This window comes from Perca flavescens, chromosome 11, assembly GCF_004354835.1.
Source record: "Perca flavescens isolate YP-PL-M2 chromosome 11, PFLA_1.0, whole genome shotgun sequence".
NCBI lineage: Eukaryota > Metazoa > Chordata > Actinopteri > Perciformes > Percidae > Perca > Perca flavescens.
The window spans coordinates 30343576-30370180 of record NC_041341.1 but is presented as its reverse complement, the minus strand read 5'-3'; positions in this window follow the sequence as shown (position 1 = coordinate 30370180).

The window sequence follows — 26605 nt, the reverse complement described above, 5'->3', positions numbered from 1 at the left end:
TAATTAATAGGAAACTGTCCCACAAACCATCAGTCATGTCATGTCAGTGTGACTTTGTGACGATCGATATATATGGACTGCATCTTCAGGATCAATACATAATTATATTGTATCTGATCTTGAAAAGCTACTTAGTAAAGGGGGAGTGGGTTAAGTGACCTCTCCTGTTGAGAAGACACTGATGTAACAGAGAGTAAGTGTAGAAGAAGAACATTGCAGTTGCAGACTTACAAGTCTTTCCCCAAAAAACACGTCCATGTAGGTCATCTGTGCAAGCAGCTAATTACGATCCATATTAACATTTGTTGTTAGGCAGCAACCTCTAGTGGCCGTAGTAATTATGAAGGGAGCAAAGGAAGAAGTCAGGTGACGTAGTAAAAGTCTGCATAGGGAGGAAATCGGGTTGTTACGCAAGTTAACTTACACAACGTAGTTAACTTACGTCACATACTAATGTAATTCATTTCTAAACATAATTATTTCAACCCATCCATGACACTTTCCTAAACCTATCCATTTTGTTTTAATTCACAATGTTAACCACGTGTTTAAATCTGCGACTGTTACACAAAGTGCGGCTGTCGCTGATACTCGTCAACGGCATATATGTTGTTTTGGGAGCCATTGGCAAACAAGCTATTCTTTCGTTTAGGTATGAGGACGTGTTGTGCATTTGAGCTATTATCAGTGATGAAATGCAAGCTATTTAAAACTCATTCCTTTAATCAGAATGTAAATGCATGGAATTCTTAAATCCGCTTGATTGCTCCTTTCCTTTTATCCCCTGCAGCATTTCAAGCAGGACTTCACATCCCTCTTTGAATGTGCTTTTAGTCACCCGCTTGTTCATCCAACTCTCAGTTAACTCCCGCTGTTTTAGCCTCTGCACAGCTATCATGCAGAATCCATAAAAAAAATTCCTCTGATATTTATATTTTTTATTACTGAACTGCACTTGTCTTCTTTTGCCGCTTGACATTAACGTGACAGGGCTTCATGCTGAATTCTATTTTTTAAGATGAATTCTATTATATTTTGTAACAAGTGGATCATTTCTCTGTGGTTGTAAAGAAAATACAAAAACTAGAGAAAGACAGAGAGAAAAAGAAGGAGAGATGTCCCCTACTCTTAGTGCCTCCAGACAGAGTTGTCCTGGCGAGATGTAGGTTGAACACAGAGAGATGCATTTTCAGCCTGAGAGCCTGGGGGCTCTTTCAGGACCAAAGTGTCACTAAAACAGAGAGGCTCAGTATCGCAACACTTTCAAAATGGCTCAGGGTGCCAGAGCATTGACATCACTCAAGAGGAAAACAAAACCTCTCTGACCTTTTGGTGTTAGGCTGTGTGTGTGTGTGTGTGTGTGTGTGTGTGTGTGTGCATGGTTTTATTCTGACAGAGAACATGTGAAGCGACAGTGTTTGGTTGCTGTGGGTGCTCTTGAACGCCTGCTACCTGCCACTTCTGCTAACGCTCACCATGACTGCAGAGAGGAAATGAGCTAAAAGAATGTTTTTTTTATTGCAACAATGGATCGTGGATGATTGTGAAAGGGATATCCCCATCAGAGAATTCTAACTCTGCAGTCCTCTGAGATCGACGGAGCTACTTCCTTATGGTTTGGGTTTTCTGGCCAGCCTACTCCTCTCCCATCCCACTCATTTGTAGCAGCAGCAGGCAGCGGGTTTTAGCAGTGAAAGTGTAATAAACCGACTTTATGCTACGTGCCCAGCACCTCAGAGCAGACAGAGACAGTTAGCAACCGCAGTGGTAGAACGTAAAAGTGCTCTACTTTTCCACTGTGGTTTGGTTGCAGCAGTAAGCACGCAGTATCCTTCAGTCTTATGAAATCAAACATGCTGTTCTTTGTTTCTGCCACCAGGAACCGCAAAGTAGTTCCTTCATCACGAGTATCTGGATGCAGAGTGAGGAGTCCTTCCTACTGTATTCCTTACAGGGGCTGTGCTGGATAAATAATCAGAACCTCTTAAACTATGTTGTGAATTTGGCTGTATTTCACTTCACTTCACATTGTTTTGTATTCCGCTCATGGAAACGGACACATTTAATAATCAAAACCATGAATTATTTGCTATATTACATACATATCCATGATCGAAAAGGATCTTATTTTACCAACCCCTTTCTCAAATGATACAACAAACAGAAAAAGATAAACTGTCGGAGAGTTAACAGTCAATTTTACAAAGAAAAGAGAGAGAGAAGACCAAAAAAGAAAAAGAAAAAAGAAAATAACGTGTTCAGATGATCACTGAGAGCAGTAGGGGACTTAATGGAGGTTTAACGGGCTGAGTAACCACTGTGTCTACCCACCGGGACAGTGTGGCAGTGAAGCTAAGAAGTCAACCTTCTGTCAACTCTTCCTCTGTAATCACTCATTTTAAATGTTGATATAGCGGCTAGCCAATCACACAGCTGTTGCCATTAAACTGCATTTAGGCCTACAGTATGTTGATTGATAAAGGAACTAAACTCGGGAACCTAACAAAAAAGAAATGGACATCTTACCATCTCAAGTATCCACATAAAATGTTTGGATGAAATCCACAAATGCAATTTATTACAGTTTGATTCTGACGTGTCTTCCTTAGCCACATTACAAATCTGATAGTCTATCATTTCATTTCAACAACTTTCGAACATACACATGTTCCACCAAAACAAGTTCCTTCCCGAGGATATTTTGCATTTTGATATTTTGCTCTCAAGCGCCGCCCATGACGATTGTGATTGGTTTAAAGAAATGCTAATAAACCAGAGCACGTTTTTCTCTTATCCCGGAATGCTGTGTGGACTCGCAAGACCCTCCTTCACAGCGCTGTGGAGGAGGGTCTGGCAATGCGAGACTACAAATCTGACTACATCCATCTTGTTTTTCCCGGGCTACATTCCAGTCAGCAAACTCCAACTGACTTGTCTAACTCCTGTCAAGTATTACCCCCAGAGCAGGCTTTTTTTTTGGCACCATGAACAACGACTGAGAAACTAAATTTAGACAACCGTTGCATTACTCAAAACATTAGTAAGTTTCCTGAGTTCTGTCATTGAAATGAATCTATAACGCATTTCACGAGTTTGAAGCAATGATATAATTAAGAAATGTTTCCAGACAGAGATATTTACCCACTCTCTCTCAAAGAGGTACATTTGTCAAGTCACTCGTTACACGTGCAATGCATCAAAGCACAAACCTCTTTTACAAGATTGGTTGTTTAGGTAGCCTGAGGTTCTCCTCTCATCATGAAAGTCCAACACATGACCAGTACATTCAATAACCCAGGTATCATGCTGCAGGAATGCGTAAATGTAGGAAAGTATAAGTGATGAATCAAAAATACTGTTTTCCTAAAGTTGTTTCTGGGCCCCTTGAAACATTAACATCTAAATTGTGGAGCATATAGCAAGCTATAGAGACCAGAGGATGTGGGCGCTCAATATCGCTCCGAACTCAACTGAGATTTCACCCCGCTCTACTCAAATGGTTCACCTCTAGCTCCAAAAAAAGAACAAAGTCTGCGTTGTATTTATCAGATGAACACCGCTCATCCTCTCTTCATGTCAAGAGCTCTGTCAGCAAAAAGTCTGCCGGATAACGGGCACTAACGGCATGGAGGGAGGGCGCCTTTCACCTGCATGAAGTGTGCAGCACTAACACAGAGACGGCCGCGGGCATGCTTCAAACTGGTGGTGTGAGTGATACCGGAGCGAAATCGGCGGAGGGGAGATAATGTGACGCTCCGACATTTTGAAATTCGCTCTGCACTGTATCGGAAATCCACCCGCTCGCTCGCGCTCCGCTCACATGCTCAGTAGTCTATATCGACGACGTTCCACTTCCGGGATTATTCAGGTGTCCCACACCTTGCCATTTCTTTGTGTTGGCATTTTAAACTCCGGTCGGCATATGAGGACTACGGTTAACTGCTCCTCAGATCTCTGCAGGGTAAATCCAGACAGCTAGCTAGACTATCTAGCCAGACCTTCCTCTGCGGCACCGTGGAGGAAGGTCTGGCAATGTGAGACTACATGCTCAGATAGAGACATAAATGTTTCCCAGGAGTTGGTGGAGAGCAAAATATAGCTTAAAGGAGAATGAACATTGGACTAAGATTTGTCTGGTTGTCAGAAACTTGATTCTAAATTAATGATAATGTTGCTCTTTGTCTGCTGGTAGTGTTTGCTAAAAAGTTTGCCACAGCTTTATAAGGTAATAATATGTCAGTGTTGAGTTTTAAATCAAATTTACCAAGTGCTTAAACCAAATTGATTAATGCAGCTCCAAAGCCAGAGACATTGACTGACTGACTGACTGATTGATTGATGCAGACGTCACTGCTGTTTCTAACACACTGTGCATGATTTGTAATGCACCAGTATACTCGCTATGATACCAACACAAGCCTTACACTGTGTGATAATACAACTGCCATATGGGAGGTAGCATTTCTTAACTACAAGGAGGAGCACTGCTGCAGCATCCATTAAGTATTCCTCTGGACAACGGCTTCAAAGCATGTACACACACACACACACACACACACACACACACACACTTGCTCCAGTGTTGAGATACATGTCCAGCGCCTGGTCCTCATTAGCCAGCTTGCAGGTCAATAACAGATGTGTGTGTATCCTCCCTTCAGGGCATGGCTGAAGAGAGGGGGAAAGGATTCCATTTGCAGCAGCAATGAGCAGCAGATAAGGCTGTTGTTTTACATGTAAACCATTGCCATCTGCCGTGTTGTAGAAAGTTTATCCCGAGATGGGAGTCATTATATTAAGCCAGGACTATGAGGGACTTTGCAGAGAAAGTTTGAAGGCAGTATGAGGGTGTGTGTGTGTGTGTGTGTGTGTGTGTGTGTGTGTGTGTGTTCTGGCTTTGGAGAGATGTCCTTATTTTTAGAAATCAACATTTGGCAGGTATGGCTGAGCATCACAGCAACTGGTGAACATATGCATGGCTCGTGGTGTCTCGTTGAGTGGGTGGCTCAGAAGTTATGTGACATCTCCATTATTATTATTTTTTATAACATGCTTCTTCTGAGGGAATTGCTTATGTACAGATGGTGTGAACAAAGCTGTTTAATGGAGGGTATACTAATTCAAAGGTATTTAGCTAATTCATTGTCACTTCTATGCGTTCCTAATTGCATTTTGCGGGAAGAAAAGGTGTTGCGGAATGATAATGCTCCAACATATTTTAGTACACGAAAAAAAATATGGCCTGGATACATTCAGGCATACCCAAAGACACATACATGCAAATGCACAGTGTGCACAAATTCACATGCATGCAGACCTTTTGAAGTTGAGCTAAAAACCAAGATGGGGTTGTTTTTGAGAACATGGTGTTTAACATTGAATCCCAAATCTGTTTGCTCGGTTTTTGTGTTTACTGATAACACTTCCTTCAGCAGCCAATGCTTTATCTCCAATCCCAAGTGTTGCCAAAAAGCTTCAGGCATAAATCCTCCAGAAGGATGACTAGAATAGTCAGCTGTTGGCATGGCGTGATTGCCCAACCATGTGTCTTTCTGAAGGGGCTAAACGAGGCTAGATGATGTGCTTAGTGGGAGTAAATAAAAGAAATATCTGGAAAGTCTATATGACTCTTTTTTTATTTAAATGCAACATCTGCTGACAGTAATGTCTACAAAGTTGCAGTATCTGAAGATACATGTAAATAGCTCTTCAGGTCGATGAAGAGAAAGGTGTTACGCTGGGTTTTCACAGGCAGCTAAAATAACGACAGAGTGGAACCATTCAGTTCATTCCCCCGCTATGAGCTAAGTCTGGGGCAATAGTGTCTGGATGTTCACCGCTCTCCCAAAGTTGACTGTGAGTCAACTTTTTCAGAGCGGTTGCCAGTGAGAAGACAGACTCGCAAATGTGCCTCCAACATATTCTCCTGTGCATCCACATATGCTATATTTAAAATTCTGTGCAAATTCAAAGAAAGTGATTTCCTTATAGCTTACAGACAGTGATGCCACGTAACGCGTTACTCTAATCTGAGCACTTTTTTCAGTAACGAGTAATCTAACGCGTTACTATTTCCAAACCAGTAATCAGATTAAAGTTACTTATCCAAGTCACTGTGCGTTACTATTTGTCATTTTCCTTAGTAAAAATATATATTTTTGCTTTCTTCTTGCGTCTCGGGGAGTGAAGTCACATCTGCGACAAATCACGTTTTCAGCATGTGGACAGTTCACGTGTACCACGCAGCGACACAAACATAAACAACAATGGAGGGATTTCTAGCTGGAAATACAGTCACTATTTAGAGTTTGTGTCAGCTAAAGACGGCAATATTAAGGTCCGTTGTACACTCTGTGCTGGTGGCGACTACGTCAAATTTGAAGAACCATTTGGAGTCGCAGCGCTGCAGCCAAACTTACAGAGCAAGTCCCAGTAGGTGGAGCGAAGCAGAGAGCAGGAGTTCCCCCACCACCCAAACAACAAAAGATGGACTTCAGTGCAAAACCAGTAAGTGGGGGAGAGTTGAAGAAGTTGGTCGGGCAGTAGGCCTATTTTGTAGCGGAAATGCTGCCCTTAAACACGGCTGACTCGCTCTCTTTCGTGCCATAATAAACCAGATCCCTGCTACTGGCAACACTGAGCTGCCTCACAGTAAACCGGTTGTCATTTTTATGTTGAGCTGTAGGGGTGTTGTCGGCAGCTGCTGCATGTAACTAATAAAGTAACTTGTAATCTAACTTTGTTACTTTTAAAATCAAGTAATCTGTAAAGTAACTAAACTACTTTTAAAATCAAGTAATCTGTAAAGTAACTAAGTTACTTTTTCAAAGTAACTGTGGCAACACTGCTTACAGAGACGTATCATGAAGTAAGTGTACAGGGATGTTAACGGCTAGCTTGTCAGAGGGCTAAGATCTTTGCACTAAACTAAACACGTTTTGAGCGGCAACGTGTGTGACTGAAGTAGAAAACTTAACCAAATAGTTTGTGATGGGCCAGATAGAAACTGATAGAAAAGTATATCGACACCAATAACAACTTGTTTGCAAAACTCCGCTGCGTGTGACGGATTCAGCCGAGTTACAGTTGAAAAGAAGCTGCCTATGGAAACCCAGCTTCATGGGTCACTGTAGGTCGCAGAGCCTTGCAGAGGAGCTTCCAAATCTCTACACCGCTTGTACCAACTTCCGTTGGTAGAAAGATTTGTAATGAAGAAACAAAAAAAAAACAAAAAAAAACAAGAGCAATCCACATGAACATCTGCCTACACTGACACGTGTAACTCCGTACATCACACATACAGTAATATGTCTGAGCCTGACTTATTTTTCCAATTGCTGGGAAACACACCCCCAAGCTGAATTGCAACCTCATTAAAAGAACATGATGCAATTTGGATCAAATTTTGATAAGAAGCCACATTAGCTCACCCATAAGGGACCCATCCATACTGATAGCGGGTGCATTGTGCCAGGAACGCTATGTTCTCCCGGCTGTGTAACCGCATCAATTGAGGGGCAATTCAGCCTTTCCTGCAGGACGATTTAATCCTCATTTTTCAGGAAGCAGAGTGCTACTTCCTGCGAAATTTAATAAGCTGTGTACTGCTCCGAGAACTACCTCACTACACCAGCCAGCTTAGATGTAAGACCAAATAACGATCAAAGGCCGAACTTGCTAAAGCTTCCAGGGAGAAAGAGAGGAGAGGGCACTGGAGCTTAACCTGTAACTGTCTGTATCACGTTTTCTACAGTGTTATGCATGCTCTTTTGTCATCCCAGCTTCCTTAAACATGTATTAACTGTAATTAGTGAGGAACTGAATCAGGATTTATGCTTATCAGGATTTGAGGTGTTGCAACTCATTTTCACAAGAGATGTTTGAAAGCTAAATGCCACTGCCCCATGCCTGTCTTTTTATCCACTCACTGCAGTTTTTCTCACTGGGCTGTAGCTCTAATTATGTCACACATCTCAGGGAAAAATGAACACTTTTTATAGAGGTTTAAAACCGTTAAATTGCCAGATAGTGAATCTTTAGCCGTGCTGCTCAGAGGCTGAGCCCCAGCCAAATGCCTGTATTTTTATTCTATCACTCTCTCTTGCTCTCTTTTTGTCACTGCTCTCTCCTCATTTCACCTGCCTGCTCCCCATCTTTTCCCTCTTCCCCCCATCTTCACTTTCTCTTTCCCTACCTCTTCCTCTCCCCTGTCATTATCACTCTCTTGTGTCTTGGCCTGGACTTGTTTTCACTGTTTTAGTATCGATTAGAAGGCTCCCTCTTGGGTGGGGGCCTGCCTGTGTCTGATCTAACAGAACTGAGATTTGTTCACATTTCTCTTTGCACCCCTGATGGGATTTTCTTCAAAATGCCTCAGCACCTGATGTTAAGTTCCCTTTATAAAAGCCCTCAACCATCTGCTTACTTTCAATTAGACACGGAACGCATGGCATTGCCTTCACGTGATTGATCTGACGCTTGTGTGTGTTTGTGTGTGTAGAGGGTATGCTGTACTCTGTACTGTGTGAAAATGTGTTTAGGTTCCTTTGACTATAACAGTGCTAAATGTGGAATTTCTATGACTATCATCCTCCCCCTGCATGTTCAGTTCCTGTACAACACTCATACAAATGCACTTGTGTATGTTGTATTGCCATATTTATTCATTTTCAGGGACAATGCACATTGATCAACATCACTGAAAATGTGCCAAAAGGCACATAGTTTCTCACTGTTTTCCCTTGGCCAGATGGTAAATTAGTAGGTAAAACAATATAGGCACTATGGCAACATGTGCATCTGCTTTTGCCTATTTTTATTTATTTATTTTTTACATCAAATGCACAAATGAGCATCTCAAACGTGGCTACATTTCTACTCTGTTACATGTTGATGTGCATGTATACAACAAATAATATACAACATCCAGAGGTGGAAAGAGTACCAAAATAGTGTACTGAAGTGTTAGTTTATACTCATTTAACTCAAGTAAAAGTAAGCATATTTGTGTACAAATGTACTTCAATTGAAGTAGCATTACTGTGGTACATGTTTCTATGTTAACTATGACAAGGTACAATAATGCTAACCATAACCCATGAGGATGGTACCCATACTTTGATCGCATTGTTGTGCATTTGTACTAGTCACTAAATACTAGGTCCGTCCCGGGTGCAACCGTCGTTCCGCACGCTTCCAGCCCACTGATGGCTGACCCTCGGCAGGCGAACGTAAACATGTATCTCTTCCGGAGTGTCAGCTGAGTTCAGAGCGTACCCTCTACCGAGCTCTGCCCTCCTGCGGCCGCAGACACACCTGCGCTGATTTACTTACTTCTTCTGTTATATTTTCACAACTAAATGTGACTTTTGTTTTTACTCTTGAAATGTAGCAGAGTACAATACTTACACTGACACTTAAAGCTATAGTGCGTAGTTTCTGTTGACCCCATGAGGAATTCTATCCACATGGAGCATGAGGTGGATCCACATGGAGCTAGCCTTCCGTGATAACGCACCACCCCCACCCCTCCTCCACGCTTTTTTTTTTTTGCATGAAAGTCACTGGACGACACCAGTTTCAGAACACAGCCATACTGAGAAATACAGAGTTTTGTGGAGTTGATAGTCTTAATTAGCTTTGTAGCAACTCATTTTGCAATGGCTTGAAAGTAATGGACGTTCATTAAAGTCTCAAAACAGCATGGATGGATATTTTTCAAAGTTTGTATGTGTGTGGAAGCACCAGAGACACAAAATAACACCCAAAATCCCAGAAAAAGTATTTTTTTCATAATATGGGCACTTTAATCTAAAAAGGTTACACACTAAAGCTTTAAGTAAAAGTTCAATCACCTATTTAAAAAAATACAACAGTACACAAGAAACAACTTTGTTACAGTAACGACAGTGAATGTAACGAGTGTTTGTTATTCGTATGACGTCTACCCCTGACAGTATCCCTCTTCAACCACAACCCTTCTCCACACAGTTTTGAGTACAGAAACTTGAGGCCGCCTGGGAGAAAACTGCAGAGCAGGATGCACAGCATTAAAAATGTAAAGCTTTGGTGGGATGACTGCATTTGCTCACAACAAGGAAGGCAGATGACACGTTTTGCATTAAGAGAACACACATCTGCAAGGCTATTTTTGGAAAGCTGCACTCTCATTGGATGCTAGTAATGCTTTTGAAAAAACAAGGAGCTAACCTTCAAAATGAAAAGTAAGAGTTTTGTTGAGAATTGAGTGATGAAAAGGAATGGGAATAATTTAAAGTATGGTCATTTCAAGAACACCAAGGGTACTGTATGACAGATCAATACTTAACTTTATGATGCATGCTACTCCTTTGGAAACAGGATGAGTGATTTATTCCAATTTCGATGACAGCTGCTGGACTATTAATGTTCCTATAAGCAGCATGTTAAAACGGTGGAAGGAAACTGCCTATTTCAGATGAGCTGAATGATAACACACTATTCTCCAAGGTCTTTGAGCTGTCACGTCATGCTCCTCTCCTGCTGGGCTTGACAGGACGATGAAGTTTCAAACTGCAAGCCTTATTTCATGTTTATTGATATGTGTAAAGTATCTGTCAATGATTTTTATTTATTTTTTTAAATGGACATTATGGACTGGACACTTTGCTTTACATGCTGTGGTATGTTGTACCTTGCAATTTCAACTTTCCCTGTGTAAAATGATGCCTGTCTCCAACTAGTGTTCTCATTGATGCACTTCAAAAAGATGAATGACTAATAAATAAAAACTGTGGAGAGCAATGATATTACTTGTCACATTGATAAAAGGTGGTGAGTAGTCCAAAATTATGGTGCAATAAAAGACATGAAAGAGGTCCAAAAAAAAAGAGGAAGGATACTGTAATTTTAAGATGCCTACAACAAAATCAGAAATTCTGGCTATACATTGTAGCTATAATGATAGGTCTTAATAGTCATACAGTACTTTCCAGCAGCAACTATAATAATTGTTTTTTTAAGCACGTTGGCCACAAAATGGTGGTAATGTCAATTTTGTGTTAATAGCTATTCTGCTGCCCTCAAGTAGTAATCAATAGTGCAGCTTTAAGTTTGCATTAGTTAAATGTAGGGTGCAATTTTCCGGTGGGGATGTGTGCGGTCTATATATCCCTGCCTCTGCTGAATAATTGTTATCCCCGTTGGGGACAAAATGTACCCCCCCTCCCCCCTCAAAGTGATTAATGCTACTTCACCAATAGACCATTACATACCTAAAATAACTGAACAAAACACTATAAAATCTGAGCGGCAGTTGCTGGTTATATTTAGCCGCTACAGAGCTCCAGTTCACTTGCCAATTGGTGACTGTGAGCTGGGTACAGGCACCGCCAGATAACGGTCCTTTCAGGGGCCATGGTAGTGGAGGTAAGCCAGAAAAAAGTGTAATGCGATGACAGTTAAGTTTAGGCACCAAATGACTAGCGAAGTTTAGCAAAAATATCGTGGTTTGGATTAAAACACTCCCGAGGAACGAACGAGCGTTTCCTGGGTGAAAATATTTAGTTTTTGCCGAAAAGTGAACACCGCTCTCCGGCTTGAAAGCCCTGTGTTTTATGTTGACACCACATTGTGCTATTTCAGTTTGAGATTATTTTCCATTGAATATTGAAGTTCATAAATAAGTGTTTTGGCACGGCTGTCCATGTGGCACTATATCCATGGCACTATAGCTTTTAAAAGGGGGATATGAAATAATTATTGCATGTTTTGTTTTGTGCATGATAAAAAAACTAAAAACATCCCCTACTCTGTTTTTTTCACAAATTGCACCTTGGTTAAATGCACAATCTATGATCCACATGTCGACTGAACCAAATTATTAAATGATTGAATGATTTGTATTTAATAAAATAGAAAACAAAATTCTTCCAAATACTTTAGTACAAATGGGTGACAAATTAAAAGAAAAGCCAGAATACATGAATGGATAAAAATGCGCTAGGTAGGCGGTAGGTGGTCAGTAAATGGTTTGAGAAATAGGAACTTCATCTTATCCAGCGAGGTAAGCTTTCAGTGCCAATCTTTGCTCTTCTTTTAATGATGACATATTCTTTAGTTCTGATATAACTAAAGGAGCTCAGCGCAAATTCTTTCAGGAAGACTTCTAAATATAATCACTTCTCACACCCCTGAATGGATCAGCTGTAGAGGTGTTCACTTTTGTCTTAACCAATCAGAAGCGGCCATGAAAATCACGAGCCAATCACTGCACAACATCCTTGTTTTAAACCTGTCTCTCTCTGCTGCTCAGTGTCATTTCAGGATATGAGCACAACCCTCCTCCGCCCCTTGCTCCTCCGGGCTTCATCGACTATGGCTCCTGGATCCTCTTCCGGCAGGCTGCTACCGACGGAGTTTGGGTTCCGGGCTCCTCACTCCACCATCAGTGTCTAGACTCCTTCGGGGGGGATTATCTTTCGGCTTTCTACCCTTTTAAAAAATTATATTTTTTTATATAACGATGGAGTCTAATCTCCGAAGACTGTACATTTCAAATCACGCATATGTACAATAAATCATTGCATATCTGCAATGAAGTCTCTCCTGATTGAAATACCTTTGCAGCTAACCTTTTGAGCTTAGCTGCCATTGTTTCAAACAAACAGTCGCCTCTCTGTGTCGTCACACACACCTAAACCATGCCTGTAGCTGCCAGTAGCTCCTTACGGCATGCTGGATTCCTGACAAGATGGATTTTTGCGTGATCTTGTGAAGTCGCGGTAATCCAGCTGCCGTGCAAATTTAAGATTTAGGACCAATTTAGAGAGTGATCTCATCAAACATCATCAAAACACCAAATGCTATTAGAGCTGTTTGGAGGCTCGCTGTGGCTCGACACTTTACTAATACTTTGGTTTAAGTCTTGTCACCCATCTGTACATGTCCTGTAGTTTGTGGCCAGAAACATTGATTTGCTCCTCTTACATTTTTTTCAAATCTTTTCTCTATGTGGCATGGCAATATGCACTCTCTTTAGATGTGAAATACTGAAACTCTACAGTATAGACAGCTGCTCGGCGTTGCCTGCTAGCAACCAAAGTTTAAGCTTTGATTCGGAATTCAGACAGACAATAACTTTGAAACGAGGGTTTGCAGCAATCCAATTGTCCTCAATATTTCAATCAATGCAAAAGCAGACACTGCAAATAAGTCAGAACTTTCTCTAGCTTCGATTTAGTGCTCTATTTGCAATAAATAATACATTTTCCGTCCGAGTGATGGGTAACAGTTATTTGACATTTAATTACACAGCAGCCGAGTGTTGCGGGGAAGTAGGACATATTGTCCATCAAAGTGAAAGGGGGGCTCGGAGGCTGGGAGAGGGAGAGAGGATAAACTGGGGCAAGCTTGGCCACAAAGACGGGCTGTCAGTCAGTGGCCTCATTTGCCGTCCACACCTGCCACAGCTCGTGATGTGTCTCTCTCCCTTTCACACACATCACCTACTGTACACGTGCACGCTGGCATTTATATCAGCGGACAATCAGCTACATACACCCACACTCAAAGACAAATCTGACAAATGTGCACACACACACACACACACACACACAGATGCTTTTCTCCAACCTCCAGCTGGAGGGCCATGCTGCACTTTGTTGAACTCCCATGATATTAGCAGTCAGCCGCTGGGTATCTCCTCTCCTGCACCCCCTCCAGCTCATCCTCCACCCACTCCCCTCCATCTCCCTTTCTTCTCTGTTTTCTGCCCGTCAGTGAAACAGATGTGCGCTCCAGAACCTGACAGACACCAATGCCCTCATCATTTGAAGTTATTGAAGTTATCGAAATGCACCGAGGATGCTGAAACAATGAGGCATGCACATGCTCAAATGTTATCAGTTCTCAGACACTTAATAGCCTCTCTTTAACAGTCGTACCTGGTCTAGGGGCTAAATTAACACTCCACTTGCAATTGCAAAAAGCATCAGCGTTGATGCCGAGACTGCAGAGCATCTGAAGAGGGAACATCCACATTTTATCAATGCAAACTGTCAGGCCCACCTTCCCACCATAATAACTTGGTTTTTCCCAGCAGGCTGTGGCATTCAATTCTCTCTCCTGCATTGCTTAGGGCAGGAAGAACCCGCAGAATACATGATTTATTATTCTGTTTTGCATTGATTCACTGCTTCCATTGACATTCATGCATAATAGACGTGAATGTGAAATCACTACCCAGGAGGGAGGGGAGGAAGTCTGCCATTGTTGGTTGTTGTTTTTTGGGGAGAGACTGAGCAAGCCTTTAAAGGAACACGCCGATTTATTGGGAATTTAGCTTACTCACCGTAACCCCCAGAGTTAGACAAGTCGATACATACCCTTCTCATCTCCGTGCGTGCTGTAATGCTGTCTGACGGCTCCAACGGCAGCAGGCCAGCACAGAACATGCAGGTGAATGGTTCCAGTAATCCTACTGCTCCGAATAAGTGACAAAATAAGGTCAACATGTTCCTATTTACATGTTGTGATTTGTAGAGTCACAGCGTGTACAAAAAACAACGTAACATGAGACACAGCCATCTTCTAACAGTAAACAAACTGGGAACTATATTCTCAGACAGGCTTGCTGTGAGCATATCACTCCGCCCAAGTACTAGTAGTTTGTTTACGGTTAGAAGACGGTTGTGTCTCATGTTATGTTGTTTTTTGTACACGCTGTGACTCTACAAATCACAACATGTGAATAGGAAGATGTTGGCGTTATTTTGTCACTTTTGTCACAATTCGGAGCAGTAGGCTAGTTGGAACCAGTTACCTGCAGGATCTGTGCAAGGCTAAGCTAATGCTGGAACCGTCAGACAGTGTTACAGCATGCACGGAGATGAGAAGGGTATGTATCGACTTGTCTTACTCTGGGGGTTACGGTGAATAAGCTAAAGTCCCAGTAAGTCGGCGTGTTCCTTTAAAGCAAACTATGCAAAGACCCGGGGCTGGGCCTGCAGGGGTTACAGGGGGCCTGGGTTTTCAAGGCAGTTTCCATGACGAATAACAGTGGCAACTATCACCTTGCATTGATTGCTGCCCCACCTTAACTGTATCTGTATTGTGCTTTTATTGAGAGAACCCTCCTTCTACTCACCTGTTTTTGTTGAGTTGTATTGTAAAAAAAACATTAAGTGTGTATTGTGTGAGCTGATTGTGTTTGTGAATGCGTAGTGTGTTATGCCCTAGGGGTGATAAAATCATGCTGCGCCGTATCCACATAATCGCTTATTGATTCTCCTTTTGTCAGCAGAGCTATACATTTTCCCCCCATCATGGACTCTTTCTGCCAGCGGTCACTGTGGACTCCACCCATGCAAAGTGCCCCTACTATAGTGGTGTGGACAGGACACACAGGCTAACTATATGCACATCTGCTTTGCATTACCTTATGCACTACTCTGCTGTTTCTCATGTATTGCCTCATGCTGGAACTATAGTTATTTCAACTTTGCCAAAATGTAGAAATGCATACAGTATGTTTGAGCTAACTGCTGCATATTTACAAGTAAACAACCTTTCCCTACAGAAAGGTTTTTATTTCAGTTACAAAGGGGGCTGTTGAGTTATCATCAAACTTAATTTCTGCTCTGGGATTTAGAGCAGCAATCGTTGGGCCAGGAATGTGGTTTACTGTATGTCGAAATTCCGTGTACTTAAGACTCTGGGTTAAGTCAAAGCCATTAAAATGTCATTAAAGAATGTCCTTTTTGTTTTGTACTACTTTTGCCATGACCACAGAAGCATCTGGGAAACATATGTGCCTTTTTGGCCATGGTGTCGCAGGACAGAAAAGTCAAAGTTAAACTGTTGAAGAAACTTAAATGTACTCTCAATACTTTCTACATAAAATCCTTGTCAATTCCGTTTCAATTCATTGTATTGTATTCTTCTGACAGAGTTGTAACTTAATGGGCATGAACAATGTGCAAGCTTTGCACACACACACACACACACACACACACACACACACACACACACCCCCCTTGTCATTATGTACCAGAGAACAGTATGTTCCTTTTGTTTGCATCAACAAATAAATTGCATTCTTGTACAAGTAGAATGAGAAAACATTTAAATGAAAAGGAATGATCGTACTATTGATCCTTTTATTTCTCATTTCTAATCCTGATAAATTAGGACATTGTAGAAAGTTTAGCCTACTAAAATAGGTTCACATAGTCTGAAAGCATGCCTCAGGCAAACACTGGAGGAGTGTGAAATAAAAGTGATATTTTTTTATCCCTGCTCCAGCCTGGAGGGGCAGTGCTGAGTGTGAACTCACATATCTGCAGGTCCCATCTTGACTAAAAATAAAATAAATCCACCAGAAGGACCTAAACATGATTTTAGCATGATTTTAATAATCCAACAGAGGACCTCCAAAATATACCCCATAAGTTGCCGGTCCACTGTTGGATAGGCATACAAGCACATATATATATATATATATACACACACACACACACACACACACACACACACACACACACACACACACACAGTCATGAGTTTTTACAGAAAATGCTTTATTTTTACAGAAAATAAAGTAAAAATAGTCTAATAGTATACCAAGCGGAAACATATTGTGAATCACATCATCTGAGTTAAATTGGGTGAGTTCCCAACTGTATTAACACTGAGATATGGCATGCTTCTGCGGAGATCTGCACTCTCCGAGTGCCTACTAGTCTATTCCTGAATTTGTAGGCATCTGCTAGACATCGAGCTGTAATATCTACAGTGTCAACACAGCTGGAATCGCTGGAGGAGTAGACTTGGGTAGCAGTTCAAGCTTAACATTTAGTTTGTGTCTGATTCAATCATTCATTCAAGTGTATAGGGAGAAAGCTCAACATATATTCAGCTGTTAACACATCAACAATCAATGCTGGTTAATTTAGTCAGAGTTCTTCACACAAGGACTGCTATGATTGTGTGGTGGGTAAAAGAGGGAAGGAATATACAACATGCTCTGCATTAATGCAGAGATAAAGTCAACGTGATTGCAGTGAAATCGACTGGACTGTATTTGTTAAAGTCAGGGAGATAATAATGGGCATCGTTAGTGATACATTTTGGGCTGCACACAGATGTCAGTGTGCACTTTCACCTATATGAGCAGATGAAGACATTTTTCGTCATGCGGACCATTACAGCTACACAGACGTCAAAAAGTACACATATTGCAATGGATATGCAAATTAATGAATATCCTTACAGACGCGCGGGAAGTAATTTTCTGCAGGGGGTGCTGGCGGCGAACAGGGTGGGGGTGCGCAGAACACTCGACCTCTGCCTCCCCCCCTCCTTTCACAAAGTAGGCTACAGCTGAGCTGACGGTGCGTACTGCACTCAGAAATCAGAACAACCAACAGCGAAGTATGTGACAAATTCTACAAAGTTACAGACTATTTGTTTCTTTATAATAGGCATACATAAATCACATGGCAAATCACTATTGGTCAAAAGATGAATGACTTGCGGCGGCCTCTAACTCCCCCAGTAAGAGCTTGCGCCCCATGTAGGCTGAGTCCTTTGCAGCGGCCCGGGTTTGAATCCGACCTGCGGCCCTTTGCTGCGTGTCATTCCCTCTCTTTCTCTCCCCATTTCCTGTCTATCAACTGTCACTATCGAATAAAAAATAATCAAAACAAAATACAAGATGAATGACTAGTCCAGCTGAGCAGGCATCAAGTGTGCCTTTCCAGTTCAAGAAACCAAGTACTGACATCTGACTCCCACATCACAAGACAATGTAACAATGAATTAAATCATACCAAAGCATTGTATGGCTCAAGACTATGGCGATATAGTATTCACTAAAAATCACCCAAGCAGAAAGCCCAATAGTAATTCTGAAACGTGATTGACTGAAGATACAACAATGGCATCACACAACACAGCTGAGCGCAGTTTGCAAAATAACAGTCACTTAGTCAGGCCTCATACAGGCCTATAGCAGCATCACAAAATAATGAATATCCTTATAGACGTGCGGGAAGTAATTTTCTGCAGGGGTGCTGGCGGCGAGCGAGGGGGGAGAGGGGGGGGTGGTGGGTGTGCAGAACACTCTACCTCTGCCTCCCCCCCTCCCTCAGAACAACCAACAGCGAAGTAAGTGACAAATTCTACAAAGTTACAGACTATTTGTTTCTTTATAATAGGCATACAAAAATCACATGCCAAATCACTATTAGTCAAAAGATGAATGACTTGGGGCAGCCTCTAGCTCACCCAGTAAGAACCTGCGACCCAGGCTGAGTCCTTTGCAGCGGCCCGGGTTCAAATCCGATCTGGGGCCCTTTGCTGCGTGTCATCCCCTCTCTTTCTCTCCCCATTTCCTGTCTATCCACTGTCACTATCGAATAAAGGGAGCCCGAAAAAATAATCTTAAAAAAAAAAGAAAGCCTGGTTGATAACACTGGATACAGCAGTAGCAGAAGTGGAATACTTCCTAGTTTTAAAAGTTTCACTTTTTTGTGTTATTGCTTGCAGCTAATATATCATAACATATCTGAATTGTTTGAATACTGCTGTTCAAATGTTTGGAATCGCCTGGCACAAAAGCTTGATTCTATCCAGTCAGATGGCTCTATCATGCTTTTAGGTTGTAGAAAGATATCCTCTTTAAAAAAATAGATGTTATTTTGTGTGAAGGCTTTGCAATAAAAAGTCATGTTTTGTACGTGTAGACCAAAACACTGTACAATAGTTTGACCAGACTGGCAATTGAAAAGGCAGAAAGACACAAAGATACCTCTGAGCAACAGTTCAATACGAACAGAACAAATCATTGGTAAAAGAAACTTGAAGCTTAGCATCAAAATGTGTGCAATTTGTCCCACTTTGGAAATATTTAAACACACAATACACTTAACGGACACTTCTCCTCAGTAGCTCCTGATATGATTTTGAAAAGGTATTTCGAGCTAAACGGCCGTTCAAAAGTGTGGAATCACCTGCCACAAAAGCTAGATTGGGTCCAGTTAGAATGCTGAGAGGACTACTCTATATTTTTGAATGGTCTTTCATGGTTTTAGGTTGTGGAAAATCCTCTTTACAAAGAGATGTTATTTTGTATAAAGGTATTATTTTGTACATGGAGAACAAAACACTGTACAATGGTCGGACCAGACTGTCAATTGAAAGGGCAGAAAGCAACAAAAGATCCCTCTGAGCAACAGCTGAATAAGAACAGAAAAAAATCATTGGTGAAAGAAACTGGAAGCCTATCATTAAAATGTGTGCAGATTTAAATAACAGGTTCCTGTTTCGGTATCAAATGCACAATAATGCAGCCTACAACAAGCTGAAATTAACGGACAATGCTTTAGCAAAGCTATTCTTCAGACTTTACAATTGAAATAGAAAGTTGATCTAGGGTTAGCACTATTGGATTAATTGGATCAGCTGAACATACTATGGACTGACAAATCACAGTTTAAACCGAACGGACAAACTAAATATTTAGAGCCCGATTACACCATTGTGGTTAATTCATTCATTTTTATTTATGATTTATGACTAAAACAACTTGACACAGTGCAGCGCTGACTTTCAAATTAATCTTCAGGTTCCCAGCTTTCAGATGATGTGCACCACTTATACTTATCTTCCCAGCTCTCTAGAAACACCACAATCAGAATCTTTAATACAAATGTAAAATCTGTCCTTCTATATGGCTGTGAAATCTTGAAAACCACCAAATCAATCATCAAGAAACTACAAGTGTTCATAAACAACTGTCTCAAATACATACTGAGGATTTGGTGGCCCAACAAGATATCAAATGTGGACCTGTGGAGACACATGAACCAGGAGCAAATCCACATTGAAATCAAATCCAGAAAGTGGGGATGGATCAGTCACACACTTAGGAAGGATCCAAGGAACATAGCAATACAAGCTCTGGACTATAATCCGCCAAGGCAAGATGAAGGTAGGGAGACCTAAATCCAACTGGAGGCGGTCCACGCTTGATGAACTGACCAAGACAGGGACCTCCTGGCAAGAAGTAAAGACCTTAGCGCAGAGGAGAGTGAGGTGGAGATCCATGGTGGACGCCCTATGCTCCCAAGGGGGCCAAGAGGACTAAGTCAAGTCACACCACTTATACTACTACTTTATGTAGTAGATACTTTTATCTACCCCTGAATATCGCCTGTCCCCCACCCCTCTAAAAAGAACAGGAGACGTAATGCTCCAAGGTCACATGTCTTGGCATACACATCTCAGACACTTTCACATGGTCTGTTAACACCACCCTGCATCCTCAAGAAAGCACAACAGAGACTGCACTTTCTGATGTGTCTCAAGAAGTTTCCTACTTGCACCCAAACTCTAGTGAACTTTTATCACTGTACCACTGAGAGTATTCTGACAGGCTGTATTACTGTGTGGTTAGGCAGCCTGGCTGCCAAGGACTGCCGACTGCTACAAAGCAGCCACCCTGCCCATGCTTTGTTCTAGCTCCCGGAGGATTAAATCACACACCAGCCGTCTCAGTAACAGCTTCTTTCCTTTTGGCAGTCAGGTTGCTGAACAGTTGACACATCCATACGCAACGCACATTGTTGCTGTAATGTATCTCTTTATATGGTGTGTAGTGTTTCTTTTATTTTTTGTTGTCCGGGGATGTGTGCCATTTGTGTAAGGCAGAGAGTGCCACTTAGCGCAAGCATTTCATTGTTCTTTTACTTTTTTTTTAAACTTTCTTTTCTTGTAATTTTTTCTTACATGAACATAATCCACTGCACTCCAGTGTTGATATCCAAATTGGAAACAAAAAATTCCATAAGAACAAAAATAATGTGTTAAGGAAAGAATAAAAAAAACGAGTGGGCACATTTTGTGCTTTACTTTGGACAACTTGTGTCCCTTTCCTTTAACGTCTGCTGAATACTCAACCTATGTTTTCTCTTGTAAACTGTCCATTTCTGCCAGCGTTGATCCACGGTCCATTGTATTTTAATACACATGACACTAAAGTTGAACTTGAACTATTTCCCAACACTGGTTGTTGACATGATCAACAGATCCAACCATAGCCTACACAAAACCATCCACTTAAACCACAAAGCTGAATGATTTAACACACTGTAATTAGAGAGAAATATTTATATATTTTTAGTCCACTACATTAATCTGACAGCTTTAGTTACTAGTTACTTTACAAATGAAGATTTTTGCACACAAAACACATGTAGTTTACACAAAACACATGTAGTGTGAAGATTTTTGCACACAAAACACAAGTAGTTTACACAAAACATGTAGTTTATATGAATTATAAATTAAACTACCCAACAATATAATGGCGTACATGTCCAGCTGAAATGATCAGACCATTAAACATTTAGTTGACTGACAGAACAGTTTGGATTGTTTCCAGTTTCTAAAATGTGAGGATTTTTCTGCATTGCATACTTTTTACTTTTAATTCCTTGTTGGGAAAGGAACAATTGCGCACATTCTGTCAGGGTGTAAGATCACATTGACACAGGGGAGATACGGGTGGCGCCATGACAAGGTGTTGGCAGTGCTCGCAGACATCCTGGAGCAAGAAAGGAGGAAGAAACAACTAGCCAAAGCAAGACCACTGCTGAACACCATTGACTCTGTGAAAGAGGGCCAAAGACCTGTCGTCCACAACCAAGCCAGGCAGAATCTCCTGCAGTCAGCCAAGGGATGGGAAATGGAGGTTGACATAGGGAGGAAACTCCACTTCCCCGAAGCGGTACTGTCCACAACTCTGAGGCCAGATATCATCATGTGGTCTCTAGAGGAAAAGAAGATCATCCCGGTGGAGTTGACGGTGCCGTGGGAGGAGGGCTGTGAGGAAGCTGCAGAGAGGAAAAAAGCCAAATGCCAGCGACTTGTCCAAGACTGCCGGGACAAGGGGTGGACAACATGGCTGATGACGGTGGAGGTCGGATGTCGAGGATTCCCAGCTCAATCTGTGTGGAATCTATTGACAAAGGTTGGACTGAGAGGCCACTTGAGGAAAGCAGCCGTTCGTAAGCTGGGAGAAGCGTCAGAGAGAGCCTTCTGTCGGCTCTGGCACAAGAGAGAGGACACAAGCTGGAAGCCTGGAGGAGAGGGGCAGTGACCTGGCCAGTCACTGCTGACCCGCCAACGGGAGGGTGTTGTGGTTAAGGGTCGAAACACCCAGAGAAGGTTGGGGTCCACCTGACGACCTCTCTTCCAGGCCAAGGCTTCATCCATTAGAAATGGGTGTATGTTAGCATTGCAGATGTATAATACAACTTTAAATACATTTTACTAATGATACTAGCATTCTATCAAGTAACATTTTCAATGCAGGACTTTTACTTGTAACAGAGTATTTTTACAGTATGGTATTAGTATTTTTACTTAAGTAAAGGATCTGAATAGTTAACTATAGTATACTTAGTCTCGCTTTGCCAGACCCTCCTCCAAAGCGCGCTGAAGGAGGGTCTGGCTACTCCACACAGCATTCGGGTATAAGAGGAAAACAGGCTCTGGTTTAATGGCATTTCTTTAAACCAATCTGAATCGTCATGGGCGGTGCTAAACTTCGCACAGAACCACTGTAAAATAGTTGTGCGAGAGAAATCTCAGATCGGACAGATAGTCTAGCTAGCTGTCTCAATTTACAATGCAGAGAAATGAGGAGCAGTCCTCATAAATCCACCAAATTTAAAGTTCCAACACAAAGAAAGCGGAAGGAAACGGAAAATCCATGCATCTGGCAGAATTTCCTGCAGCACCGGAGCAATCCCGGAAGTGGAACGTGAAGGATATAGACAATATTACACTTAACTAACCCTAACCTTCCACCACTGACATCCAAAAGTTGTTTTTTTATGTTTTATGGCCATCGGAGCATGGGGAGAAAACTGAAAGTCAACTGCAGTTCTGCTGAATGTCAGAAAGTGGAGACCCTGGGAGGTTGTTTTTGCCTGGGCTATCTTTCACTCCGGGTTGCCTCAGTGCTGCCCACACACACACATGCTGGGAGGAGTTTGTTTAAGCTGGATGTGGGGGCACTTCTAATCAATAAGCACAAGTGTTGAGCTGGGAATGTGATACAGCTGATGTGGAGATACATACAAGTTCAAACTTCATGTGTGATCACTAGCATTAACAGAATCACAGACTGACTCAGACACAAACATGCACGTTCAGTACTTCATGTCACTCGCCAAGTTCATTTTTACATAGTTTCTCTCTCTAACTCATGTCACTATGCGAGTCAATTTGAGATCACAATTATATAAGCACCCCTAAAACCCTTTTCAGCATCATCACAGTTCACGTCACAATAAGATGCCGTGTTACAATGACATTTTTTGGGATTTCTTCTGATGTGTCATGAACACGACAGCCTGCAGAGTAGACAAAGACCAATGTCAGGTTCCACAGGCTATTTTAATTTAAAATATTCAACTATCTGTTATTTAAAAGGCCCGTGCGTCAACAGTGTGAGTGGTGTTGTGAAGACCATCCTCTAATCATGCTTTAAGTTTAAGAGTTTGAGTTTTCACACCCACAATTAATGGCCGTGATGGAAAAAACTCAAAACATTTTTTGAAATTGAGGCCAAGGTTTAAACTGATTATGGGTACTTTATCTATGTTAATTGTCACTTTACTATGTCTCTCTCTCTTGCTTTCTTTCTCTCTCTGCACAATTATGATTGAGATAATTTGATGGTGTGTAGCAATTTTGAAGTAGATGTTAATTTCTCTCTTTATCTGTTACACACACAGACACACAAACACACAAAACTTAACAGGACCAGTGTTTTAACCCAAACCACAATGTTTTTTTCTAATCTTGACTGGTCCTTTCGTTCTGTAACCTAACTGTCACGTTGCTGCATGACAACTTTTTGTGGTTAAACTTAACTGTCATGGCCACTGTTATGGTGACCACCACCCTCACAGTTACCCTTTTGTCAGCTAAACTTAATTGTAAAGGCGGCTGTCCATACCCGGCTCATGGTGACCTTTTGTCGGTCAAACTTAACCGTCACATGACCAGTTGGCAGTCGCCGTAGCAGAATCTGGATTTTATCAGACTAGACGGCCTTTTCCAGTCAGGAAAATCCATAAACAGCTTTGGTAGCTGTAAGACACATTAAAAGGTTACAACTCAGATGGGTAAAATTAATTGTAAGCTCCAAATTTGGTCACTGTACCACAGAACTTGTGTTGTAATGTTAACTACAGTTTAGAACTTGTTATGGAAAGAGGCAGCCACGGTAATGCTTTTTACAAAGTCCATTGGTTTGCGTTGGATTGTGTGCTAAATCATCAACCCAAATTGACAAGAATTTATCAGACATTTTTAACTTCTCACTAGGTTAAGCTATAATGTCCATAATAGCTCACCCTGGTGTTACGACCGTGGTCACTGACAGACTCCTTCCATCACCCTAATCACTGTAAACCACACCTGGAGGACAGTGATCCATAACAGTAGTAGCCCTGAGGAAGTGATCAGTCAACTCCAGTCACACCTCGACACCATGCCCGACGTGTAGAGTTTTTCAGGCATATTTCACTCCTCCGACAGAATAAGACTGACTTAATGTAAGTTTTTATTGTGAGAAAGTAAATGCTTAAAAGCAATTGCTCTAAACTTTTGTCACCACAGAGAGCAGACGTAAGAGTATATGGGGCCCCCTGGACAGGTTAGATCATTGTATCAAACAGAAACTCTCTTTAACTCCCTCTCTGTCTCTCTGTCTTTCTCCCTCACTCGGCTGTCATAGGGGGAATGCAGAAAAGCAGCGAGACATTTATACATCTGTGAGCAGAATGGCAGAGTTCAGACTTGCACAAACTGAGACACACTCAAAAGGACAAAGGTAGGTCTATTTCTTTTTCCTATGTGACAAGTTCAAATGTTTGTGTTGTCGTATATTTCACGCAGGTACAATCATTCTTTCATGACATCTAACAGCACATTATTCAAAGGTTTTGTTTAAAAAAAATGTTTTTCCTGCACTGCCAATCTCCGTTCAGCCCTGTATGCCTCTGATATAACCTTGCTATTCCAAACTACCTTTCCTCCATAATACCAGGATTATTTCTAAACACTAATCCTAAAAAATAAAATAAAAAATCAAACATAGGACAGCTAAGTGCATGTGCTTATGTGTATTGGTTACATGCTTCTGTATAGAGTGGGTCTAGAGATGTACGTGCATTTTGATATTAATAAAACATGGGATCGTGCACAGGAAATGCAATATTCCTCCCTTTTCCATTTAAATGCGCTTCATTTGTACTAATTAGGACCCGAGCAACAGAAAAGCTTTCTAACATGCATTTAGTTCTACAAGCTTATGTAATGCTTTCACATCAGCCATGAAAATACTTCCTCCAGTGTGTAATGGGTGAGATGTGCTTTCCATATCTTTCAACATACTGCTTCTGATGCATAATAAATTAGATTTTCACTTTGTGCAGATGACTGCGTTATGAAACAAATGTGATGTTTACAGTGAATTCAGTTTGTTAGATAAATGTCCAGAGGATGGTCAGTCAGATTTGAGGTTGCTGTGAATCTGGCATGGATCATTTATATCGGACAACTATTATTTGGCTAGGATAATTTATATCTGACAACTATTATTAACAACTATTAAGTTTGCCACAACATGTTTTAGCCTACACAGTACTATAACAGATAGCAAACCTGAACACTTGTTAGAAATCAAAGTACAGCAATTACAGGTGGAGTAGTCTCTCGCATTGCCAGACCTATCTCCACAGCACTGCAGAGTAAGGTCTGGCTTCTCCACACATACATTCCAGGATAGGAGAAAAAGAAATGCTCCGGGTTGTTAATATTTCTTTAAACCAATCACAATCGTCTTGGGCGGTGCTGAGCTCCGGATGCAAAGCCAGTGGCTCGGCAAAATGGTCTCGGGAAGGAACTTGTTTTGGTGGAACATTTTCATCCAGCAAAAGAAAACGCCACTTACAATATTAAGTTAACTGTTACAACACAATACAATAACGTGAGCTATTGAAATTAGCTGGATACATGATTAAACAAATCTCCGGCAATCGGATCCAAAACATCCCAGTTAGATAGTAAATGCCGTAAACATATTCTTTCTAAATCTTTACAGTCATTCCCCAAAAGAACCAAGCAGGCCTGCCTTGTTGCACGATGCAAATTTTTGTCAAAACGTGCCATTTTTCAACATGTAGCTTTCTAGCTCAAAGTTAGTTGTTTCCCGTAGAGAACGGAGATAGACAACGGCAACAGATATCATTCGGGAAATGAACTGTCGTTGATCCAAATACAGTTGGACTAAACACTGTACTTAAGCACTCAAAACTGTGAGAGAGAGAAAGAGATGGAACCGTGACCAGGCTATTATAGCTTATAAAAACGCAGGTATGGGAGAGAACCACCCTAATCTACCTAGTCTCCAAACTTTCAGCAACCTCTACAGTTTCACACCTGGATCAATATAGACCTAATCAAATCAACACATCTTAATGAAACACACTGTACAAGTGACCTAAAGTGATCAGCGCTTGATGGCAGTGTTTAAAAATAGAGCTTTATC